The sequence below is a fragment of the Lissotriton vulgaris genome, chromosome 4_1, assembly GCF_964263255.1.
Source record: "Lissotriton vulgaris chromosome 4_1, aLisVul1.2, whole genome shotgun sequence".
NCBI lineage: Eukaryota > Metazoa > Chordata > Amphibia > Caudata > Salamandridae > Lissotriton > Lissotriton vulgaris.
The window spans coordinates 1,579,316,810-1,579,339,875 of record NC_141691.1 but is presented as its reverse complement, the minus strand read 5'-3'; positions in this window follow the sequence as shown (position 1 = coordinate 1,579,339,875).

Below are 23,066 nucleotides of genomic sequence, written 5' to 3'. Positions count from 1 at the left end.
ATGCGCGATCTGCGTGGTAAAGACTGAGCATGCGCGGAGAAGTGCGTTCGGACTTCGCGCATGCCCAGTGTTTCCCTCAGGTCAAGAGCCTCTCTATGAATGCTAGGACACCCGATCTCCTGATGCAAGTGATGCACAGGGTCTGGAGTGTCCCAAATAGATTCTTAAAGCGTCTTTATTAAAAATACAAATGCTGATTATGGTAGATTGGTGTAGGTTTTGCTAAAAATAATATATGGGGACAGCTAAGTAAATGCTTGTAGACTCGTAATGTGATTCTATATGCTTCAAATCTTTTACCAGACACATGAGGGGGCAGCTGATTGGGCACAGGTCATATGGTTTGTAGATACCGTTTACAAGAAGGGTTTTATGCAGCAATTCTATAGCAGACACAGATAATGACAACTGGTTAGGCAACTATCATTTCATAATGCTGGTCAGGAATTAAGATTGGACCAGGGTATATCATCATTTAGTCCAGTACGATGTGTACCTAGACGATGCACCCAGCGTTGTTCCTTTTCTAGTAAGTTTTTGTCATTCTTGAAGACTTCGATGACTGTCCATTTCAGGTCATGAATACTATGGCCCTTTGTAACATAATGTGTCGCCATTTTTGTCGTGGTTTTTTTACAGCGCACATTGCTGCGGTTTTCACAGGTCTGCTCGTCATCCTACATATTCTTTATTACAGGGACAGGTGATTAGATAAACCACGTTGCGACTGTTACAATTTGGAAAGGCGCGTTGTTCCCATGTGGTTTGATTAGAGAACATGATAGTGCGGCTTTTTTGCGTGTACTGACAAGACGTGCATGAACCACATGGGTGGTGGCCTCCTATTTCAGAAAGTCTGATAGGGGCATTGGACTCCGTGGTTCTCGGCCTTGTGGGGACCAGTAAGTCTTTCAGATTTTTACCTCTTTGCGAGAACATTGGTTTCGGAAAATTAAGTTTGCCGCAATTTAGCATTCGCCAATGTTTGTTAATAATTTTCGTGATGTGGTTTGAGTTGGTGTTATATGTTGTAACACAGATGGGTCTTGGGTCATGCTCTTTTGACTGAGTCCTGATCACCCTTCCAGATTACTAGCACATCGTCTATGTACCTCTTCCACATTACTACATGGTCTCTGTAGGGATTCTGGTTGCTCAGGATCTTGGACGTTTCAAGGTGGTGTACGTACAGACCTGCCAGACTAGGCGCACAGGTGCTGCCCATGCTTGTGCCATGTTTCAACGATGTGCTAGTAATCTGGAAGGGTGATCAGGACTCAGTCAACCTATTTATGGGTTGGCTCAACCAACAAGATCATTTCCAAAAATTCACTCACACCGATTCCAAAGAGAACCTTGTGTTCCTTGATCTGAACATCTGCCCGGTTGATGGGAGACTGCAAACTAGTACACATTTTAAACCCACAGCTAAGAATAGCTTTTTACTTTTTGACAGCTTCCACCCTCGACACCTACGCGAGAATTTACCTTATGGGCAGTTTCTACGATTGCGACGCAATTGCAGCAACATCAGAGATTTTAAGACCCAAGCAGCAGATCTGGAGTGAAAATTACTCAACAGAAACTATCCAAAGGCTATCATCAAGAAGGGCCAAAAGCGAGCCCGCAACAATAAAAGAGAGGCCCTGCTAGAAGAAACAGAGACAAAAGAGCCTGACCCAAGACCCATCTGTGTTACAACATATAACACCAACTCAAACCACATCACGAAAATTATTAACAAACATTGGCGAATGCTAAATTGCGGCAAACTTAATTTTCCGAAACCAATGTTCTCGCACAGAAGAGGCAAAAATCTGAAAGACATACTGGTCCACACAAGGCCGAGAACCACGGAGTCCAATGCCCCTACCTGACTTTCTGAAATAGGAGGCACCACCCATGTGGTTCATGCACGTCTTGTCAGTACACGCAAAAAAGCCGCACTATCATGTTCTCTAATCAAACCACATGGGAACAACGCGCCTTTACAAATTGTAACAGTCGCAACGTGGTTTATCTAATCACCTGTCCCTGTAATAAAGAATATGTAGGGATGACGAGCAGACCTGTGAAAATTCGCATGAATGAACACCGCAGCAATGTGCGCTGTAAAAAAAACTACGACAAAAATGGCGACACATTATGTTACAAAGGGCCATAGTATTCATGACCTGAAATGGACAGTCATCGAAGTCTTCAAGAATGACAAAAACTTACTAGAAAAGGAACAACGCTGGGTGCATCGTCTAGGTACACATCGTACCGGACTAAATGATGATATACCCTGGTTCAATCTTAATTCCTGACCAGCATTATGAAATGATAGTTGCCTAACCAGTTGTCATTATCTGTGTCTGCTATAGAATTGCTGCATAAAACCCTTCTTGTAAACTGTAAACAAACCATATGACCTGTGCCCAATCAGCTGCCCCCTCATGTGTCTGGTAAAAGATTTGCAGCATATAGAATCACATTACGAGTCTACAAGCATTTACTTAGCTGTCCCCATATATTATTTTTAGCAAAAAAATAGCTCTTGGGTTTTTGCATCTCTACACCAATCTAGCATAATCAGCATTTGTATTTTTAATAAAGACGCTTTAAGAATCTATTTGGGACACTCCAGACCCTGTGCATCACTTGCATCAGGAGATCGGGTGTCCTAGCATTCATAGAGAGGCTCTTGACCTGCGGGACACACTGGGCATGCGCGAAGTCCAAACGCACTTCTCCGCGCATGCTCAATCTTCACCACGCAGATCGCGCATGCTCAGGCTTCGCCGAGCATCGCGGTGCAGATTGCGCATGCTCGGACCAGAAACACTCCTCCGCCCAACTCGGCGGCCGCACCCAGTCGGAATATGAATCTCCCTAGTCTCCTTCTGACATCTTATATTTAAGAAACAATGCCTTACGGAACAAATACTACGGGGCACCTTTAAACCCAACACCTTTCCCCGTGTGTAACCACTGTTGGTGACCAGCTTACAATGGCCACCATAGTAACCGGATCTCGGCACTCAATTTTTTCGAGCACAGGTGTCCAGTATCAGTGACCTTGTAACAATCAGACCCACCCCAATTTACCAATTATCGCAGCTATTTAAACACCCTCCCCCACCTCCATCCTCATTACCACGGAGGCCACGGACGGAGGAGGAAGCACGACGAGGCTGGGGGTTGAGTAAGTACGGCATAGCCGGCAAAGAAGGACGAGTAGATAGTGGCATATGGGGTGCCACTAATATAACTCTTAGATACTCACCACCAGAATACTAAGACAAACCCCTCTACATATGCATCTCTGTTTCATTTTTATCCCACCTGCAGTTGGACCCCTTAAATACCCTTCGATCTAGTGTTGGCCCATGAGGCACTGTTCCTCACCATAATAAGTATGTATTGAAACTAAGTACAGCCAACCTTTCTGCACTATATATGTACATAATGTGTAATTTCTGTTTTTGTGTGTGACTATCAATGTAAAATTACAGATCCCTCCCTGGGTTTCCTAGGGATGGACAACGGCTATATGTAAGTTTGTCCACTTTCTCTTACAGGTACTTAGAAAATAGCGCTTTGGGATCCGCGCATTAATAATACCGTGCTCTTGTCTTTTCAGGCATACTACATGAGTATCTTTTTTAGAAAGGGACGTGTATTAGAATATAAAGTATATATCCATACACATAGATCTTTTCTTCACTATGTAAATACACCCATTGTGGCAACACCCTAGTGAGTGACAGGGGGATCGCTTACCCCGGCCTGACGAAGGGGCATGGCGCCCCGAAACATGTCGACCCACATAGGAAAGTAAGCTCATAATCCCGCTTACTCTTTCCGACTTCACTTTTTTTAACAACACCAGCCAGTGTTTATTAAATAGTTTTTTTATCACTAGGCCAGGTATTTTTTAACATCACCTTTATATCACCCCTGACCCCACTGACACTCACTCCAATTCACTCACATAGCACCAACAATTAAAAAGGTGCTCCAGCGTAGTCGCTTGTCGCAGCACTGCCCCGTCCGGCAGCCGTGCGGGAAGACCCCGATGATGAAGCTTGACACCAAGGGCCCTTTTGGTGTGTGAGGGGTATTTTAAACAAGTGTGTGTATTCCAGAGTCATCAGGATACACACAAAAAAAACCTTGAGGTGGACCCTTTTGATTAGTTACTTTTGCATGAGGAGGACGTGCCCACCTCGGTGCCACACAGCACTACCTCTTCCTTCCCCCTTTTGATTACCCTACTGTTAGACCTGTCTGACCTTTTGCGTAGTCCCTCCAATTTATTATTTATTTTGTTCCCTTTTTGCCCCTCATGCCTTTATTTATTTTTGTGTCCACTAGATTTTTCAAGGTGTTGGTCTAGGGGATAGGTGCTCTTTCACCCTCATAGTTTTTCACCTCAGGCCTAGAGGCCTTTCCTGACAGGAATTTCCTTGGAGTCACAAAATGGTGGCTACCAACTAACATAACTGACAAACCTAGAACCTGTCCCATAGGATAGAGTAGGGCATTCCAGAACCTTCTGGTCCCTTCTGGACCTCTGAGGGTCAGCCTATAAAAGGCGTAATGCTGGTCAGCCATTTTGTCTTGCCAGTGAGGAACAGCTAGAGTGAAGGCTGAGGTCTGGTAGGGTCCTTAAGGGTGGACTTCTCTACAAGGGTTGCCCTCTGTCTGGGTTCACCACCCCCCCATTCCTGTTGTCCTAGCCGAGTTAGTTCTGTCCTGCTGACCCTGGTCAGAGAGGTGCTCAAGTTAGGTGAAGGGGTTAATCCCAGTGGACTGTGGAGCTGAGGAGGTCCTTGCAGTGGGAACCAAACTAGGAGATCGCCTGTGCACCTATATCTGTCCAGTAAGGAGGGTTTGTGGATTATTGCTGAAGAGGAGTTCTGGGGCTCCAACGTGAAGGATTTCCCCTTTTAACCCCCTCTCTATGGTGAGAAGTAAGCTCCTGCCCTGTATGACACAGACTCTCTTACCGGTGCCTGAACCTGCAGCGTGTGACAAACCTCCCGACTTGTGAGGAAGAGGAGTGAGGAGTTAGGGTCTATTGGGCCTGAGCAGTTTCTTTCTGTTTCCGCTGTGAGCGGGACCCCTGGGGCGCCGATCGCGCTCCGTGTCAGCGCCACTGAAGGACAGAGAGAAGGGGGCAAGTTGATTGATACCCAGCGCCACTGCGCATATTCCCAACTGAGCTGGGTTGTCGCCACAGGAGGGGCCTAGGACCGAGCAGGCCCGCTGCGGAGTCACTAATCCGTGTCAGGTCGACGGAGCAGTTTCTGTGATCGAGACACTTATTCCCCGCGCATGCGCGAATGCGCCACCGTGAAGGAACCGCCGACAGCCACTGGTGAGGAGAACCAAGGGGGGAGCGGCTCCGTAGAGCGGCTGGCTTTCCGCTGAAGCGCCGAAAAGGAGATCCAAGGAGGGAAGGAGCTCCGTCGAGCGGCTGGCTCCCCGCATAAGTGCCACGATTTACACCCAGAAGGGCCTCCGCTCCTCTGTGAGGAGAGGGAGCGGGGAGGCCCGATTTTTGTAGGAGAGCGTCCCTTAAGCGAAGGGGTGTGACAGAAAAACACGCCTGCAAGCACACACCTTCAAGTAAGCCGGGGGAAGCCTAAGGGGTGGCGAAGGAGAGCTGGTTATGCTCCAGATCGTCTGACTCCTTTTACACAAAGTGGTGCAGCCCTGGATGATTCCTGTGTATGAAAAGGGGTTGAGGGACTGTTAATTAACCTCACATTGTTAAGCCTACATCTTAAATAATCCTATGGTACTCTCGAGGGGTGAAAGGTAACTGAGGCCTTAACCAGTCTTTTGGTACATTCTTTCCTAGCCTCTGGTGCCTGAAACTTGGGACAGCTTGACCTTAGAAAGGGTGGGGCTGCTGAGGAGATCGATAACCTGGGCTGGGGAATGCTAATCTGTGCCTGGCAATAGAGCAACTGTGGGAAGTGGTGGTTATCTGTTAAAGCCTTGATTTCAAAAGAAGATTCGGAAAGGGGTTAAACAGAGTACAGTAAATGTTCAGATGAACTGTTGAAATATGTAGATGTTTACCTGCTAGATGTGGTTAAGTGATAAGGTTGAAGGTGCGGGAATGTATTGAACTGTAAATTCTGAAGACCAGAGAGAAAAGAATATTTTTAAAACAACGTTACGTTAAAAATATTTGTACCGCGCACGTTTACCATCGGTTTCATGGCGCTCTTGACATAACGGCAGCTGGGGTGGAGGAGTTACTCAAGTGTTGACTGAAACAGGAAGGTCTTTAACAGTCTGCGGAAGTGATCGTAGTTGGGGCAGAGGCGGAGTACAGTTGGGAGGGAATTCCAGGTGGTGGGGGCCATGACAGAGAAACTCAGGCCACCATGCTTTTTCCGTCTGGTTTTAGGAATGACGAGGAGATTGAGAGTTGCGGAGCGGAGGTCTCTAGGGGGGACATACCGGGTCAGGCAAGAAGAGATGAATGCAGGGGCTAGCTCGAATAGGGCTTTGAAGGTGACGCAGCCCAGTTTAAAGATGCAGCGTTTAGTGATGGGGAGCCAGTGGAGGCTACGCAGAAGAGGGGTGACATGCTGGTATTTTGGCTGGCGGAAAATCAGGCGAGCTGCCTGGTTCTGGACAAGTTGCAGCCGGTGGAGATGGATTGATGGAATTCCGGCATACAACAAGTGTTAGCATAGTCGAGTCTGGAAGTGATCAATGCTAGGATGACTAAAATTAGAGCATCTCTAGTGAGGAACCTACTGATTTTACGAATCCGCCTTAGGTGGAAAAAACAGGATGAGGTGACTGCGTTGATTTGAGGCCTCATTGAGAGGTCCTCAGAGATGATCACCCCCACTCTTCACAGTGCCAACAGGGCTGGGCGGAGTCCCCAGGGAAGTGGGCCAAAAGGTGGAATTCCACGGATTAGTGGAGCCCCCAAGTACCAGCTCAGTTTTTGTGGGGTTCAGTTTTAGCTGACTGTGGAGCATCCACTCTGCGATGTTGAGCATAGTGGATTGAAAATTGGAGCGGGAGGAAGGAAGAGGGTCAATAGGAAAAATTAACTGAAGATCGTCTGCGTAGTTGAAAATAGTAACCGGGGTATTACGGAGGGAAGCAAGAAGGGGCTGAAGGTACAAATTAAACAGTAAGGGTGAGAGCGCGGAGCCCTGAGGGACCCCGCAGGTGAGGGATGAATAGGGCGCAGAAAAGGTAGATAGGTGAACTGCCTGAGTCCGGTGGCTCAGGAAAGATCTGAGCCAGTCGAGGGCCACCCCCTGGATGCCGGCATTGTTGACACGGTCGATCAAAATAGTATGATTGACCGTGTCAAAAGCAGCCGAGAGGTCCAGGAGGACAAGGGCCTGAGAGATGTTGTTGTTGGCACCTTTCCTCAGGGCATCCATGACGGCCACTATGACCGCCTCGGTGGAGTGGAGGGGTCTGAAGCCAGCTTGTTGGGCATCCAGGAAGGAGGAATCCTCGATAAAGGTACTCAGGCAGCGGGTAACATAGGTCTCCAGAATTTTGCCCAAGTAGGGAAGGAGGGAAATGGGGCGATAATTACTTAGAATGGTGGGGTCAGCATTAGTTTTTTTAAGGATGGGTATGACAGCTGCCTGTTTGAACGAACGGGGGACCTCCCCAGTAGCGAGAGAGTTGTTGAGCAAAGCTAATGGAGGGCCAGGGCATGCCAGGAAGGCCTCTCCAAGGATCTGAGGGGGGCAGCAGTCATTAGGGGAGCCTGAGCTAACCTTACGAAAAAGCGCGGAGAATTCATTTTGAGAAATGGGTGGGAGCTGAGTCAGACTGCTAGAATTCATGGGGGGAAGAGGTAAAGGAAGGGGTGATGAGGGGGGGGGATGTTGTCTTTGATGATGGTTATTTTGTCTATGAAATAGGAATTCAGAGAGTCGCATAAGGTTTGGGTAGGTTGGGGTTGGGGTGTAATCCTGTCAGGCAGGGAGAGCTCGTTGACAATAGAAAAGATGTCTTTAGCTTTGGTGTTAGAATCCAAGATTTTGTGAGAGAAGTAGGCTGTTTTGGCAGATAATATAGCTTTTTTGTAACTGTTCAGGGCATCTACATAAACCAATTTAAGCTGAGGATCATAATTGCGTCTCCAGCGGCGCTCTGCCTGCCGAAGAGCAAGTTTATCAGCCTTGATCTGATCAGAAAACCACCGTTTTGCATCGTGGGGACGCTTAGCTTTAATGGTTTTGTAGGGAGCAACTTTGTCACAGGCAGTTAACAGCCATTCTTCTAGGTGAGCAGCCTGGTCGGTGACCGAGATCGCAGGTGCTGGAACTGAGGAAGCCAATAGAGCATGGAAATCGGTTATGTTGGCTTTCTTCCAGTTGCGAGCAGATAGATTTTTAGTAAGGGGAGGGGGGCGGGGAATGTGAAGATAGAGAGAAAAGCAAATAGAAAAATGATCAGACCAGGGACAAGGAAGTACGGAGGGAGAGGAGATATCAAGATTGGATGTCCATACTTGGTCCAAGATGTGACCTTTGCAGTGAGTAGGGGTATGAATGTGCTGGTGGAAATTCATGCCTGCTAACAGGTCCGTAAATTCCGCAGAGAGATGGCTTTCGTGGGTGTCAGATGGCCAATAATTGAAGTCTTCAATGATCATGATGTTGGCATGATTGATCGAAAGCTGGGAGATGGATTCGCCGAAGAGTTGGGAAAAGAGAGGCATATGATCAGGGGGCCTATAAACCAGGACACAGACAAATGAGGATTTGGGTGAGGAAAATTTAAAGGTGAGACAGTCAGTTTTGGGAATGGGGGTCATCGTCAGCTCCGAGAATTTAAATTCAGAGCGGATAATGGCCACCACCCCTCCACCGGACTTGCCGGCAGGGCGGTTAGCTTGCATAATGTAGTAACCTGTAGGGATAGCTGCGAGGATGTCGGGGCTAGAATCCTCGGTTAACCACGTTTCAGTTAAGAGGAGGATGTCGATGGTACTATCAATTCAATTCAAATGATCTTTATTCGGAATTTGATACATCCATAACAGTACATACAGAATGAAGCATTAAAAACACATAAAAACATGTATAAAAATTAAAAGCAAGATACCAATTGGGTGTGAGCAGCATATATGGCATAAAGTGCATAATACAAAAATAGGAAGACATTAATCTATTAACAAATGTAGTCGTAGGTTTCAGTTTATCCAATCCCAGTAATCATATAGATCCAGACATACATATAGTTGATTCTCTGTACAATTTATATCAGGAAGTTAAAGTGCAATGTGCATTCAGTGGCCATTATACATGTTCCATACTTGCCCTTGATCTCACACAGGCTTTTATAAAGCAACTTACAGTGTGTATAACCTCGTCTGTTGGTAGCATTTGTAAAAATCTCAGTGCCGGATTAAAGTCCCTTAGGTTAAATTTTCTGAAAATCGGCATTAGATATTGACGGGTATACAATTTATAGTGGCCACAGAAAAGAAAATAATGCAACAAACTTTGTTTCCCTCCTTCAGAGCAGGGGCAATCCAGCTCTTCTAAATTTTTGTTATAGCCAAGGGGGAAACTTAGTAGATTGACAATACTTCCATCCCGGAACCTGAGCAAAAGGCTCCGGTTCCATCTTCCTATTGGGATTGACAGGTATCTACAGGGCTTGTTTGGGTTATTATTACCTGAATCAGTTAGTGGAAAATATTTAATAATAGCTGGTTTCGTCAATTCAGATCTCATTCGTTCCTCCTTATATTTGTCAAACAATGCCCGTTTTACACTGTTCTTGTGGGCAGGGACAATGGTATTTGGAGAGCTGAACAGAGAGCCATGTCCCACGCTCAACAGGCTATTCTTGACAGCATTTAGCCAAGGTATATGGTGGGATCATTCGTGTAATAGGCAATCTGAAATTATGCTGCGCGTTAAGGATGCCGCTGGATTTGTCCATATTTTTATCCCAAAAAGCGCGGGCCTTGACCTAATAAAATCAGCTATATAAGGCAACCTGAGTTCATGGTGACAAATAAATGTGGGCGCACAGGAAATTCCCCCCAGCACCTTCCTACAAAATCTATTTTCCTCCAACTGCAGAGACGTGCTGTTACAGTAACCCCACAATCTGCTCCATATGTCCCAGTTGGTTGGCATTGGGTGCGATAAATGTTGAGCAGGGGGGTAATAACATCGGCCAGTTTCGGTTGACGGAGAGATAAAATTGAGTTGATTGACTTGCCAATTTTATTTCTCGCGTAGGCAGCATGAGGCTGCCATGAGCCAGTGTTGGAGAATAGTAACCCTAGATAAGGGAAAGTGCTAGTGCATTTTAATACATTGTCACCTGATTTAATTGAGGTAGTGTTATACCTTTTAGGTCCACAATTCATGATGAAAGATTTTTTAAAAATTGGTATTTAATCCCAGATCGGACATGAAAGCAACAAACCCTGTGATTAACGAACGTAGAGCATTTGGGGTGCGCCCCATCAGTACTGCGTCATCCGCATAAAGTAGGGTAGTAATGGGGGAACCATTTATAATTGGCACATCCTTAGTGTTCTTGCACAAGGTGGAGCTCAACCCATTAATATATAGGATAAAAAGCAGTGGGGCGAGTACACAGCCCTGTCTAACTCCTCTGCTAATAAAAATATCATCGGATAATTCGCCATCATTGTTAATTCGTACTCTTGCCTTAAGATCCCTATGTAAATATGAAAGAAAATATACCAGTGAGTCATCCAAACCATAATCAAGCAAAAGTGACCATAACCTAGAACGATTAACAAAATCAAAAGCGGAACTCAGATCCATGAAACCTAAATAAAGCGGGGACTTTTTAACGATAATGTATTTGGCCATAATCAAATTCAAATTAAGACACTGTTCGACAGTGCCCACATGGCTTCTAAATCCCAGTTGACTGCAGTGGAGCACATTATTATCCTCAGCCCAATTCCTTATCCTTTTAAAAATTACCCTACCAAGGACTTTTAGCGTATTGTCGATCAGTGAGATCGGGCGGTAGCAGGCAGGGTCCGACCTGTCACCTTTCTTGAATATCGGTATGATGACACTGTTCGACCAGGATGCGGGGATTGAGCTGTCAGTCAAATTGTTAAATAAGTTACATAATAAAGGGGCCCAAAAATTAATTTCCGATTTAATCTGGTCAATAGATAGGCCATCCGGACCAGGAGCTTTATTACTAGCGCTCTCCAATATAGCATCCTCCACCTCAGATAATGAAAAGTTCAGTTGTTCAGCATTATTTAATAAGGGGGCAGAATCTAAAGAAATGGCTGATATAGCATAAATTTTGGGGAAATGCTCGACCCACGCCTCGCCAGTTATATTACAGTTGATTGGTTGGATGTTAGAACCAAGGGATCTGAGGGACTTGACTTCTCTCCAGAAACCTGTTGTGTCTTTTAATGAGGCAGTACGCGTGAGAGATTCCCAATGATTAATCACTAGGGCCTCAGATCTAGTCCGTAAGGCGGATTTGTATTTTGATCTTAATTCTCTCACGAGGTGAGTGTCCCTTGGATTTAATTTTAAGGCCGCCCTCAGTTCCCTATTGGCCTTAGAGCAGGCGGAGTCAAACCAGCGTGGCCATGGTCTATATTGGGCCTGGCTGGTTTAGAAGATTCTCTTTTAATAGCCCCGCAAAGATTACCAAATGCAACAACCACTTCATCGCCAGAGCTATTAAGCGACAGACAAGTCTCTACTAACATAGGATGTTTTTTAATTACTCTGGCTAGGATGTCCTTATTGTCCACCCCTTTCCATATTAATCTTAGTCTATCAGTGGATAATGCCAGATTTTGTGCCCCAGTCTCTACTCTCAGTGCAGCCTTCGTGGTCTGTGGATTATCTAAGTATATTCTAAGCGGATAATGGTCGCTATATACGGAGCAGATAACTTCTGCTTTTAGAATTATATCACTCAAGGACGAACAGAGAAATATATAATCTATCGTGGAAGCACAGCCCTGACCTATATATGTAGGTGTAGATATATTGTTTGCACTGGGACCAGCAATTTCCATAGCATTTACTAGGTCACGGGAGGCTAGATGGTTTTTCAACTCTTCACCGTTTCTACATGGAGCACTAGTGCGGTACATATGAGCATTAAAATCCCCTCCGATGCAAATGCCATCAAAGGACCCATACTTCTGCCCCTCCACAATATCATCAATAAAATTAAACAATAACAAAAAAAAATTCATTGGGACGGGTAGCAAAATCATTATTATAAAAGTTAATTATGCATAAATTCATCCTGTTAATGTACTTCATAGCCATAAAACATTTGCCTGGTGTAGAGATCTGTTTGGTTTGTACCCCGGATTTTATTTTAGTCCAAATGGATAAACCCCCACTGGGGCGACCCATAGGTGAGGGAGAAGCCTTTAAATTGTAGCAGCAGAAACCCTCCATTATGGGAGTGGTTGTGCACCAAGTCTCTTGAAGCAACAATATGTCAGTTGTTATTGACCCAGTCTGACCATTCTTTAATTTTCAGTTTAGAGTTAAGACCCGCTATGTTCCAACTTACAAGAGATAGTTCAGAATCCAGAGGCAGTAGACTTTTGTTCCTGGATTTACCTCTTACTGCAATCCCTGTCAAGGGTTGTAGAACTTCCTGAGTTTCAGTGATTAAAGCCAGTGATGGATCATCTGGATTAATCGAAGAGGGTCAATCTAGCATGTCCAAATCTGACAAGGGTGCAAATCTATTGAATGTATTAAGTGGAAATGTAGCTGGCTGGAATTGCATAGGAGGTGGCTGAAAATGCATGGGTGGTGGTTGAAATTGCATTAAGGGTGGTCGAAATTGCATTGGAGGTTGTCTGTAAAAGTAACTCAAAGGTAACATGGTTGCAACCGTAGAGATAGCGGAACAGTTACTATTTCTATTGAGTAGATGTCTTACAGTTCCAGGGTTTTTAAAATTGAGAACTATGCAGTCACCATCCTTGTCTTTGAGTAATGGTCCAACCCAAGACACCCTGCGAGCCGATATGATTTCTCTTGAGATGTCGTTTCCGACGCCCTTGTGCTTAGTTAGCCAGTCTATACATTTGTTTCGCAGTTGCACCCATGACTCCAGGACAAAAGGACAGGCATCCGGTGGCAAATGTAAGGCAGGCCCTTGATGTTTAAAAGGCCTGCTTGACCCTGCTTGTCCAGTACCTTTATTGTTAGCAGCAGTTGATATTGTTGCTGTTGTGGGTTGGGTAGAGCCATTATTGTGGTTGGTGACATTTGTGTTAATAGTAGCCGGAGGGGCAGTTTTTCTAGGTGCAGGTATTGGAGTAGATTTGGAAGATGAATTGGGTTTTGCCAACTTCACCCCTACATTAGCAGATCGGGGTTGAATTGTAGGTTGTACAATAGACGGTGGTGATATTCCAGGGTTACTCGTGCCCCCACCCAATACGGTGCGAGCTTCCTGTTCCTTTAGTGTCAGAGAGTTGCTTAGAGATTCAAGTTCTTTTAAGAGATGGTCGGCTCTGATTTGATCCAGGATAACAGCCCCCTTCCTTTTTACTTCTTCATTTTTAACCAGGTTATCTAGTCTGTCAAGTCTTTTAAAAACGTTATTAAACTGGTTGATCATTTGCTTCTCTAGTCGATTAAAAATAGTGTCAACTATGGTTTCAATAAGGTTCCCATTTTGTTTCGAGAGATGGTAGTTATCTCCCATTAATGTTGTTTGGGTCCATATCGTGTTTGAAATCCCACTTGAGTCGGTAGTTGTTCCGGCGGAAATATCATCATCCATAACCGCAGGATCTTTATCCACAACATGAACGATTTGTTGCCCAGTTGGTTTTTGTCTATTCCACAAGCTCTGAGGCGTGGGCAGGTTCTTACTAGTTAAAGGTTGTTTTCTTTTGTTGGCACTTGGCTTGGCAATGCCTCTTTTGCGTTTTTCCCCTCCCTGTTTGTTACTAGTTTCCAAAGGTCCCGGGATAGTAGCATCATCCTGGGATGCTATTGTAATAATAGGAACAGTTTCAGGCAACAGGGGTACGGGGGTGTTAATACTAGTGCCTGTTTTGTAATAACAGCTGGTGAGAGTGGGATACCAGGAATATTTGACAATGGTATCGGCTGTGTGATATTATTAGTACGGCTCATGGACATTCTTCTTTCGGTGTCAGCTATTTCATTTGATACCAGGTTCAATGCATTTTCAAGTAGGGATTCGAATGTGGCTGGGGGAAAAGGGAAGTCATCCTGTGTAGCAACAACATTGGCGGATTCCATATTGGGAGAGGAGAGTAGACTCACCGCCAGCGGGTAAACGATGTTAGAGGGGTGGCCCGCCCGACCACTGCTGACCACTGACGGCCACAGACGGCCCGCCCTCTGCCCGGCGTCGCCCGCGCGCGTCCCGCGACGCGGAGGGGTTGTCCCGCCTTTGTAGCGCCTCCGGGCGCAAAGACAGCGGGAAACAGGAAGTACACGCAAAGCCCGCTGGGAGCTGTAGTCTCCAGCCGCGTTGGAATGGCGATGGCGGCGAGACCTACAGCGTTCCAGACCCAGGGGCTAAGGCTGCGTGTGGCGTGCTGTCCAGAAGGTAAGTATGCTGCCAGTAAACCCCCGCTCCACCAAGGGGTTGTCCCGCCTTTGTAGCGCCTCCGGGCGCAAAGACAGCGGGAAACAGGAAGTACACGCAAAGCCCGCTGGGAGCTGTAGTCTCCAGCCGCGTTGGAATGGCGATGGCGGCGAGACCTACAGCGTTCCAGACCCAGGGGCTAAGGCTGCGTGTGGCGTGCTGTCCAGAAGGTAAGTATGCTGCCAGTAAACCCCCTATCATGCAATAGTTGGAAAACTTCGAGCTGATGGCGAACTAGGGAGCAAGTATTTAAATACAGCGCCATCAGAGGAACAAGTGTTGGGGACGTGAAGGTAGAAGGAGGGGGAGAGTGTTCGATGGAAGAGGTGGTTTCCAGGACAGGGATATCCGAGGGGACAAAAATACCACATTGTTGGGCAGCCCTAGTGGCACGATCTGTAATGGGCACTGGGAGGTTAAGATTAAGAAGGTCAGTGGAGGAATAATTAATAAAATGGGCATTACGACTGGGCCCGGTCGGCCGCGGACGGGCGCAGACGAGCTTGACTTGTGCGCGACTTTGGTGCAAAGTCGGCGCTCCCGCTGCGCTCATCCGCTGCGCTTCCGCCATATTGCCATTTTATACTTATGTGAGGGAACACTAGACTGCTAACCTGGGATGACTGGATGCAGGGCGGAAGTGGTGTTGCAGGTAGGAAGTGACGCTCCTCTGACTGACCCTCCGCGCAAACGGCACAGAGCCGGGGCGGAACGGGGTCACGAGCGTGGCGGAATAGAGGTAAGAATGAGCGCTACACAATAACAGAGTAATTTAACAAACAAAGTGCTATTAAAATCAGCATTAAAATTATACAGCAGCCACAGCAAGTGTGCATCCGCAGCCTAGCTCGCGGCGTTAGTCACTGGTCGGGTGCTGGGAGCGGGGATAAGTACACACAGGCTCGGCAACACTAGACCGCTAACCTGCGATGACTGGATGCAGGGCGGAAGTGGTGTTGCAAGCTCGTATTTTTACATAAACATTGGTGTAGTGTCATTTTTGAGTGATAATGCGTTGAATTACTGCTGGGTGGTTTGCAACTTTTTCACATGTGCCTCTGTTGATATAGGCCAGGCTACCCTAGGTGACCTGACATCTTTAGGTTCCAACACCTACTATTAACAATATTAATCATGGATGGTTATGGGGTTGTTCTGCTGTTTGAATTTATCTATAGGTGACAAGACCCGTTGGCGGTTACCGGACGGATGCGCGATCGTATGACTCGTGACTCTTGTCTCATTGAGGTTGCCGGTATGCTCCAGTGACGCAACCGGATGGTATGACACCCCTGTTAAACTTTAAAAACATTGATGTGGAGTACCATGACACATTGGAAATGCTGTAAAATGAGTTGCAGTTGTAGCCCATTTTTACCTTCTTTGTCTTTTGTCACTCCCATCACAGGTTTGATGCAAATCCCATGTGAAAATGTCTATTTGGATCCCTAGCCCTGACGAAGTTGCTTAAAGTTGATAACAGCAACGAAAAATGTTGGCTAGTTGTTATTTGATCATGACTTGATAGGAGTCATTTTTTATGTGGAAAAGCTTACAGCAAGGAATAAAGAGTATCAGTAGCAAGTAAGCTTTACCAATTTTTATTAATGAGGATTATGTTTTTGTTCTCACGGGATCCTTGAACACTTGGATGATTTTTACACATATAGGAAGTGCACTCACATTTTGGTTTCTTCTTCTTGTTTTCATTGGGTTGAGGCTTTGTCTTAACTCACACACACATTTCCTTTCTGGAAAGAAGGTAACCAATGATAAGTGGGTTTCTGGCGAGTACCTGTCACTTTTCCCCTTTGGTGTTGCTACCGTGAGGTGCCTTCTCTCCTTCTCACATTTTTTCTGTGGGTGATAGGTCTGTGTATGGTAGTCTATTTCTTCTTTTTTAGAAATTAGATACACCACAGCCATATGACCAATTCAATTAATTGGTCTGTTTAAAGGGAGGTTGCAAAGATATTGACCCTTTCGGGCTGTTTTATTTTGAAAACCATTCATGGTGTATCAATGTATGGACTGAAATTAGCCAAAATAAAGCTTGTTTTGGGAGGGTTTCGAAAAAATGGGAAAAAATGTGCTGCAGGGAAAGCGTCTGTTTTTTTCCCTGCAAAATGTATCCGGAAAGGGTTTGTGGTGCTAAAATCACAATCTTAGCAGCTTTCAGGAACAGGAAGACTTTTGTCAGAAAACTAACATTTTCTACACAGTTTTGAAATTTTACTGGGACATAGCCTATTTTTCCTGTTTTTTTTGTGATTTCAACCTCTTTCCAGTTACGGGTAGAAATAGGTGTGAAGGCAATAATGGATCCTCAATAACTAAACATTTCTGAAACGTAGACACAATTCATAATTCAGGAAGGGGTTATTTGTATAGATCCTTCAAAGTTTCCTATAGAAAGTAACAGTTGAATCAGAAGAAAATAGAAATAGAGTTGAAAAACCCATCCATTTGTGCCAATGTTTTCACCTGTAACTTCTAAGTATGGCAGAGTTGTTAAAGCAATATACCGTTACATCTGCTGGATCCTTCTGGTTGTGGGGATATATAGGACCTTTAGGTTCACCAAGATCCTGAGGCACCCAGAGCCAATAACTGAACTGCGTCTTCCAATGGTTTTTCATTGTGTACCGGGTATATAGCTTCATTTGGTAAAATATAAAGAGTGGAAAATAGGTTTTAAGGAAACCTATACATTTCCAGAATGGGAACAAAATAGAGATTTGAAGCAGTAGTTATTTGCACATCTCCGAAATTGTAGGTACCAATACTAGCATGTGAATTCGAGGAAATATTTCAAAATGGCTTTTTTTACATTGTCTTACAGTTGGAAGGCAGAAATGCAAACTAAGTCAATTGATAATAACGCTTGTCCTACTATTCAGTGTTCCGCTAAATCACCCCATACAAATGGTACTTCACTTGTGTGTGTAGGCCTAGTGCCTGCGAAAGAAAAAGCCCAAAAAGCTACGTGGACACCTCATATTTTTCCAGTAAAAACTGACCCTTATTTTCGCAATGTGCCTAGCTGTGGATTTTGGACCTTAGCCGTCACCTAGGGAAACCTAGAAGTCCTGTACATTTTTGAAAACTAGACACTCCAGGAAATCAAGGATGAGGCGACTTGTGTGGCTTTCGCTAGGTTCTGTTAGTCAGAATCCCTTGCAAACCACAAACTTTGTAAAAAAAAAAAAAAAACACTTTCTTTTCTGTGATGGAAAGTTCTGGAATCTGCAAGGAGCCACAAACTTCCACCCAATCAGCATTTCCCCTAGTCTTCCGATAAAAATGGTACCTCACTTGTGTGGGTAGGCCTAGTGCCCGTGACATGAGACAGCCCAAAACGCAACATGGGCACATTTTTCAATTGAAAACTGACCCATTTTTCGAAATGTACCTAGCTGTGGATTTTGGACCTTTGCTCAGCCGGCACCTTTGGAAACCTAGCAACCTGTATATTTTTGAAAACTAGACATCAAGGGTAGTCCAGGATGCTGGGACTTTTGTAGCTCTCATCAGGTTTTGTAACCCAGAATCCCTTGCAAACATCAGACTTTGTAAAATAATAAACTAAATCCTCACTTTTCTATGATGAAAATTTCTGCCTTTCTGTTCAGAAATGTTGTAGGATCACTGGGCCGCCAAACATTTCCTACCACCCATTGTTTCCCCAGATCTCCCGAGAAAAATGGTACCTCACTTTTGTGATTAGGCCTAGTGCCCGCGACAGGGATTGGTCCAAAATGTATTGTGGAGACATCAAAAATATCTATCACCAAACCCCTTGCTTTCTTGGTCCTGGGCTTAGCCGCCATCTAGGGAAACCTCCCAAACCCAGACAGTTCTGAAAACTAGACAACCGGGGAGTCCAGGAATGTGTGGTTTGCATTGATTCCCCCACCATTTTCCTTCCCAGAATCTCCGCACACCGCCAGCCAAGCACCATCCAAGCACATCGTCAGCAAAGCACCATCCAAGCACATCGTCAGCCAAGCGCCAGACCATATACACCGCCTTCCAAGTGCCATTTCACACACACCACCACGTAAGCACCAATCTACACCCACCATCATCAAGCGTGAGTCTGCACACACCATTAGCCAAGGGAAAGTCCACACACACTGCCAGCCAAAGGTCAGTACATGCGAACAGTCAGACAAACTCAAGTTCACACACACACAAACTCTCCTTTGTTTCTAGTAATTTTCTGCCCCGCCTAGGGGTAGATGAGACAAAAAATATAATTGAAACAGCCAAAATGTGTGCCTAATAAAAAGGGGAGCAACCTTTGCCTATGATCCTTCTCACTGACATGCCCATAAACATATCCCTGGTGCCTAAAGGGGCTTTCTGCCTCTTCCCCAGGGGACAGATAACGGGCTATTGCCTCGATATGCCTTATGGGGGAGGGAGGAGAAAGACTTTTGTGGAGGTGTGGGCATTAGCCCCCACCCCTATATATAAAAAAAGATAATCCCTGGTCTCTCTGCCCCCTCCCGGGGGGCTGGTCAGGCGCTATTGCCCCCTGCCTCCTAGGGGAGGCAGAAAGATTGTGGCAAATCTTTTTTGGGGGTGGGTATAAAAAAAAGCGCATAACCCCTGGTGCCTAGTGGGCATTCTGCCCCACGGGGGGCAGATAAGAGACTCCCCATCTGCCTCCTGGGGGAGCAGAAAAACTGTCAAATATTTTGGGGGTGGGGGCATTGGCATGCCCATTTTGGTAAACCCCTACTTAAAAAACATAATCCCTGCTGCCTAGTTTGCTATCTACCCCCAGGGGAAGATATGGGGTTATTGCCCCCATCTGCTTCCCATGGGAGGAGGAAAGACTGGCAATTTTTTTATGGGGGTAGTGGGGGAACCCACCTCTATGTATAAAAAAACAAAACAATTCCTGGTGCCTAGTGTGCCCCATCTGCTTCCCAGGGGAAGAAGAAAGACTGTGGCAATTTTTTTGAGGGGGCACTTACCTCTCCGGAAGGGGCAGATAGACTGGAATATTTGGGGAATGGGGGAATTGACATGCCCATTTTGAGCAGCCCCTCCACTATATACTAAAAAAATTACCCTGTGCCTAGTGTGCTTTCTGCCCTCCCCCGACCTGGGGTGGGTGGTTGATCAGGGGGTATTTACCCCATCTACCTCCGGGGGGGGGCAGAAAGACTGAATCTAGCCAAAATAATGGGGTGGAGCAAAAGCACTTGCCCAAGGGGCTGATACCCCCCTCCCTGGTGCCTAGTGGGTGGATCCCTGCTTGGGATCGCCCTCCTGCGGCGATCCCCAAGCAGGGATCCACTAGAGAGGCGTACCATTGGAAAGGGAAGATTCTCCCCTTTCCACATTATTTTGGGCTTCCAGCATCTTGGCTGCAAATAAACTGCTCTAGCCACCCAACTGAAATATCAACAATTGTATCCTTTGGTTAGACAAGAAAAGAAATGTCATGGAAATGTACATGAACAGTGTACTGCGAAGTCCTGTCTTGGCTCCATTCTGAAAAGCACGACACAAGCTGCGGCTATGCGGCCACGGAAGAGAAACTTTAATTCATGTTTTATGTATTTGTCCTCTTCTACTGCAGGAAATGTTTTCTCTGAGCTGACTTCATCAGGCTAGGCATGCGCACATGTCTGCAGGCAATGATCACCAGCTTTAGCCTGCAAAACTCTCAAACATCTTTGTCTTCAGATGGCAGCCACCAAAATAGGCTCAGTAAGCACTTCTGAGGCTGCTGCACTACAGCGTTAAACGCAGCCACCATAGCCTTCAGTGCATACACATTATTCTAACTGCACCAAAACACTGATCTCAGACAGTACCAGGTGTGTCTTCAGCTGCTTAGTTTTTAGCAGACAGCTTCGTATATATATATATATATATATATATATATATATATATATATATATATATATATATTACCTACTGGCGGTCGCCAGTAGGTAGTTATAGTTAGGATTTTTTTCAATGTTAAATCTCAAAATTCTATTTGGAATAACTTTGGCACCGGTTGACGAATCTGCCTGAAAATTTCAGGAAAATGGCCTCGTCGAGCTCCGGTCCTTCCCTGAAAGTTTGGGGGGGATACAATAAGCGGGGGCCGAGATAAAAGGGGGGTCCCAAAACGCGTTTTCCCCATGTTAATTTCCATAGGGCGGTCGATTTCACTTTTAGCCCGAACGGCTGAATGGATTTACACCAAACTTGGCAAAATTGTAGGGACTGGTAGCCCGATGTGCCTTTGCTATGTCTCAAGATATGTGCTCCAGTGGATTTTGAGTAATTTAGGTCCAAAAAAATATATATATCTATAGCAGCGCACAGGTGCGCGCACCGGAGTGCGCTCCAGGCGCGACACGCGAGGTGCGCATGGAAAGCTGATTGGCTCTCGGGTGTCTGTAAACATTCCAAACAGTCCAGAGCGGTCGCCATCTTGTGTCTCGGTAAAATCGAGACATAAGAGGTGGCTAAAACAAAGTGGGAACTGACCATAAGGCGTCAGGGATAGACCCCTTTGACCCCCTAGGTTTGATGTGGGGGCTATAAAAGGGCCCCGCGGGGCATTTAAAATATTTTTTTTTTTCCGTTTTGCGCGGGGGAAGCGCTCGGTGCGCGCACCAGGTAGCGCACCGGGGAGCGTAAAATGAGGGAAAAAGATGACAGAGTTTTAAAAAAATGAAGTTTTCATTTAGAAATTGGAGGTAGTTCTTAAAAGAACTTTTTTTTTTCTTCTTTTTGTTGTTTTATATTTTTTTTGTGTTTTTGGAACTTTTTAAACTTTTTTTGGCTTTTCAAAACAGTTTTATATTTTTTTTGTATTTTTTAGGGGGAGAAACAAAAAAAGGGAATTGAAACTGGCTCAACTGGAGCAAAAAAACAAAAAACCCAAAAAATTATTTCTTTTTGGGGCACTTGTGATTATCACCTGCAAGGACGATGAGCTTAATACTTTGTTCCCCATAGGAGATAAGCTTGCCACAAGCAGTGCAAGTAATTTTAAAATCAGCAAATCTCGGCTGAATGCAAGGCATCACCTCAGATGTTTCTGGTTGCGAGGAAGAGGGTTGTTTTCTTTGGGAGGGGGTCCTTGATGACTGGGGGAGGTTACTGGCCAGTTCCCGGAACTCTGCGCGAGAGTAGTTGTTTGGATGCTTTCTTGTCATGTGCCGAATCATGGTATAGTTACCAAAAGAATATTTCTTATTTGGGTTGCCCCGTGAAAGTTCATCATTGCAGATGAGGCAAGTGACTTTGGGCGCATTCACCTTTTTTTTCCCCTCTGGAATTGAAAAAAACTGCCAAATGAAGTGTGGTTTGGGTTTATAAGGTGTGTTTTCTTCAGGCAGCCATCTTCTTCTCCCCTCCTCCTCTTCCTCTTCCTCCTCCTCCTGTTCTTGACCACCAATATAATTTGGAGCTGGTCCTCTTGGTGGTGGTGGTGGTGGCTGAGATGCTCCTGCTGCTGCTGCTACTGAAGCCATTTTAAAGTACAAAAAGGTACAGAGAGTTCCAAACAGATCTTCCTCAGTCAAAGGACAAAGTCAGAATAAGGAAAAAAGGTGGGGGCTTTCATCATTTGGAAAACAAAACTGTCCTGAACCAATGAGAAGTGTTATTTTCAGGTCACAAGACCAGGGGCTTCATCATTATGAAACTAAAACTGTTATGAACCAATGAAAAGTGTTATTTTCTGCTCACATGACCCGACGCGCTTACGCTACGCGCACGGGGGCGCGCAGCGTAAGCGCGTCGGAAGTTTACGTTTTGCGATCGTATTCGTTCGAGTACTTCCGGGTGCGCTTACGCCGTGCGTATCACGCGGTCGCGGCTACGCGATACGTCACGATCATGTTTTTGTTTGCGATATTGGCGCTCACGAGACGCTCCCCGGAGCGCGCCCGGGGGCGCTTTTCAGAAATACGCTTTTCGGGGCGCACTCCGGGGCGCGCTCTGGGAGCGCTCCCCCCAAAAATTAAAAAAAAAAAATGGGATAATTGTAGAGACAGGTAGCCCTATTCTGAAGTGGTTTGTAAAAAAATTAACTTTATAAAAATATGTATTGTGCTACATTGGGCTTAATATATGTTAGAGCCAAAATGTAGCCCAAATGTAGCCCAAAGTAGCCCAATGAAGCCCAAAGATGGCCACCAGAGATCAAAAATTGTAAATGTAGCCCAAAATTCAACTAGATGTAGCACAACTGTAGCCGAATGACAGAATGTACCAGAGTGTTAAAAAGAACAACTAGAGTGCTAACAGTCTTATTTATAAAGTGAAACTTATAGTAAGGAATTAGCATTTAAAAAACCTATGAAATTCACTGAAAAAAACCATAGGTTTCACACCAGTTATAGTTAGGAATTAGCATTTAAAAAACCTATTAAATTCACTGAAAAAACCATAGGTTTCACACCAGTTATAGTTAG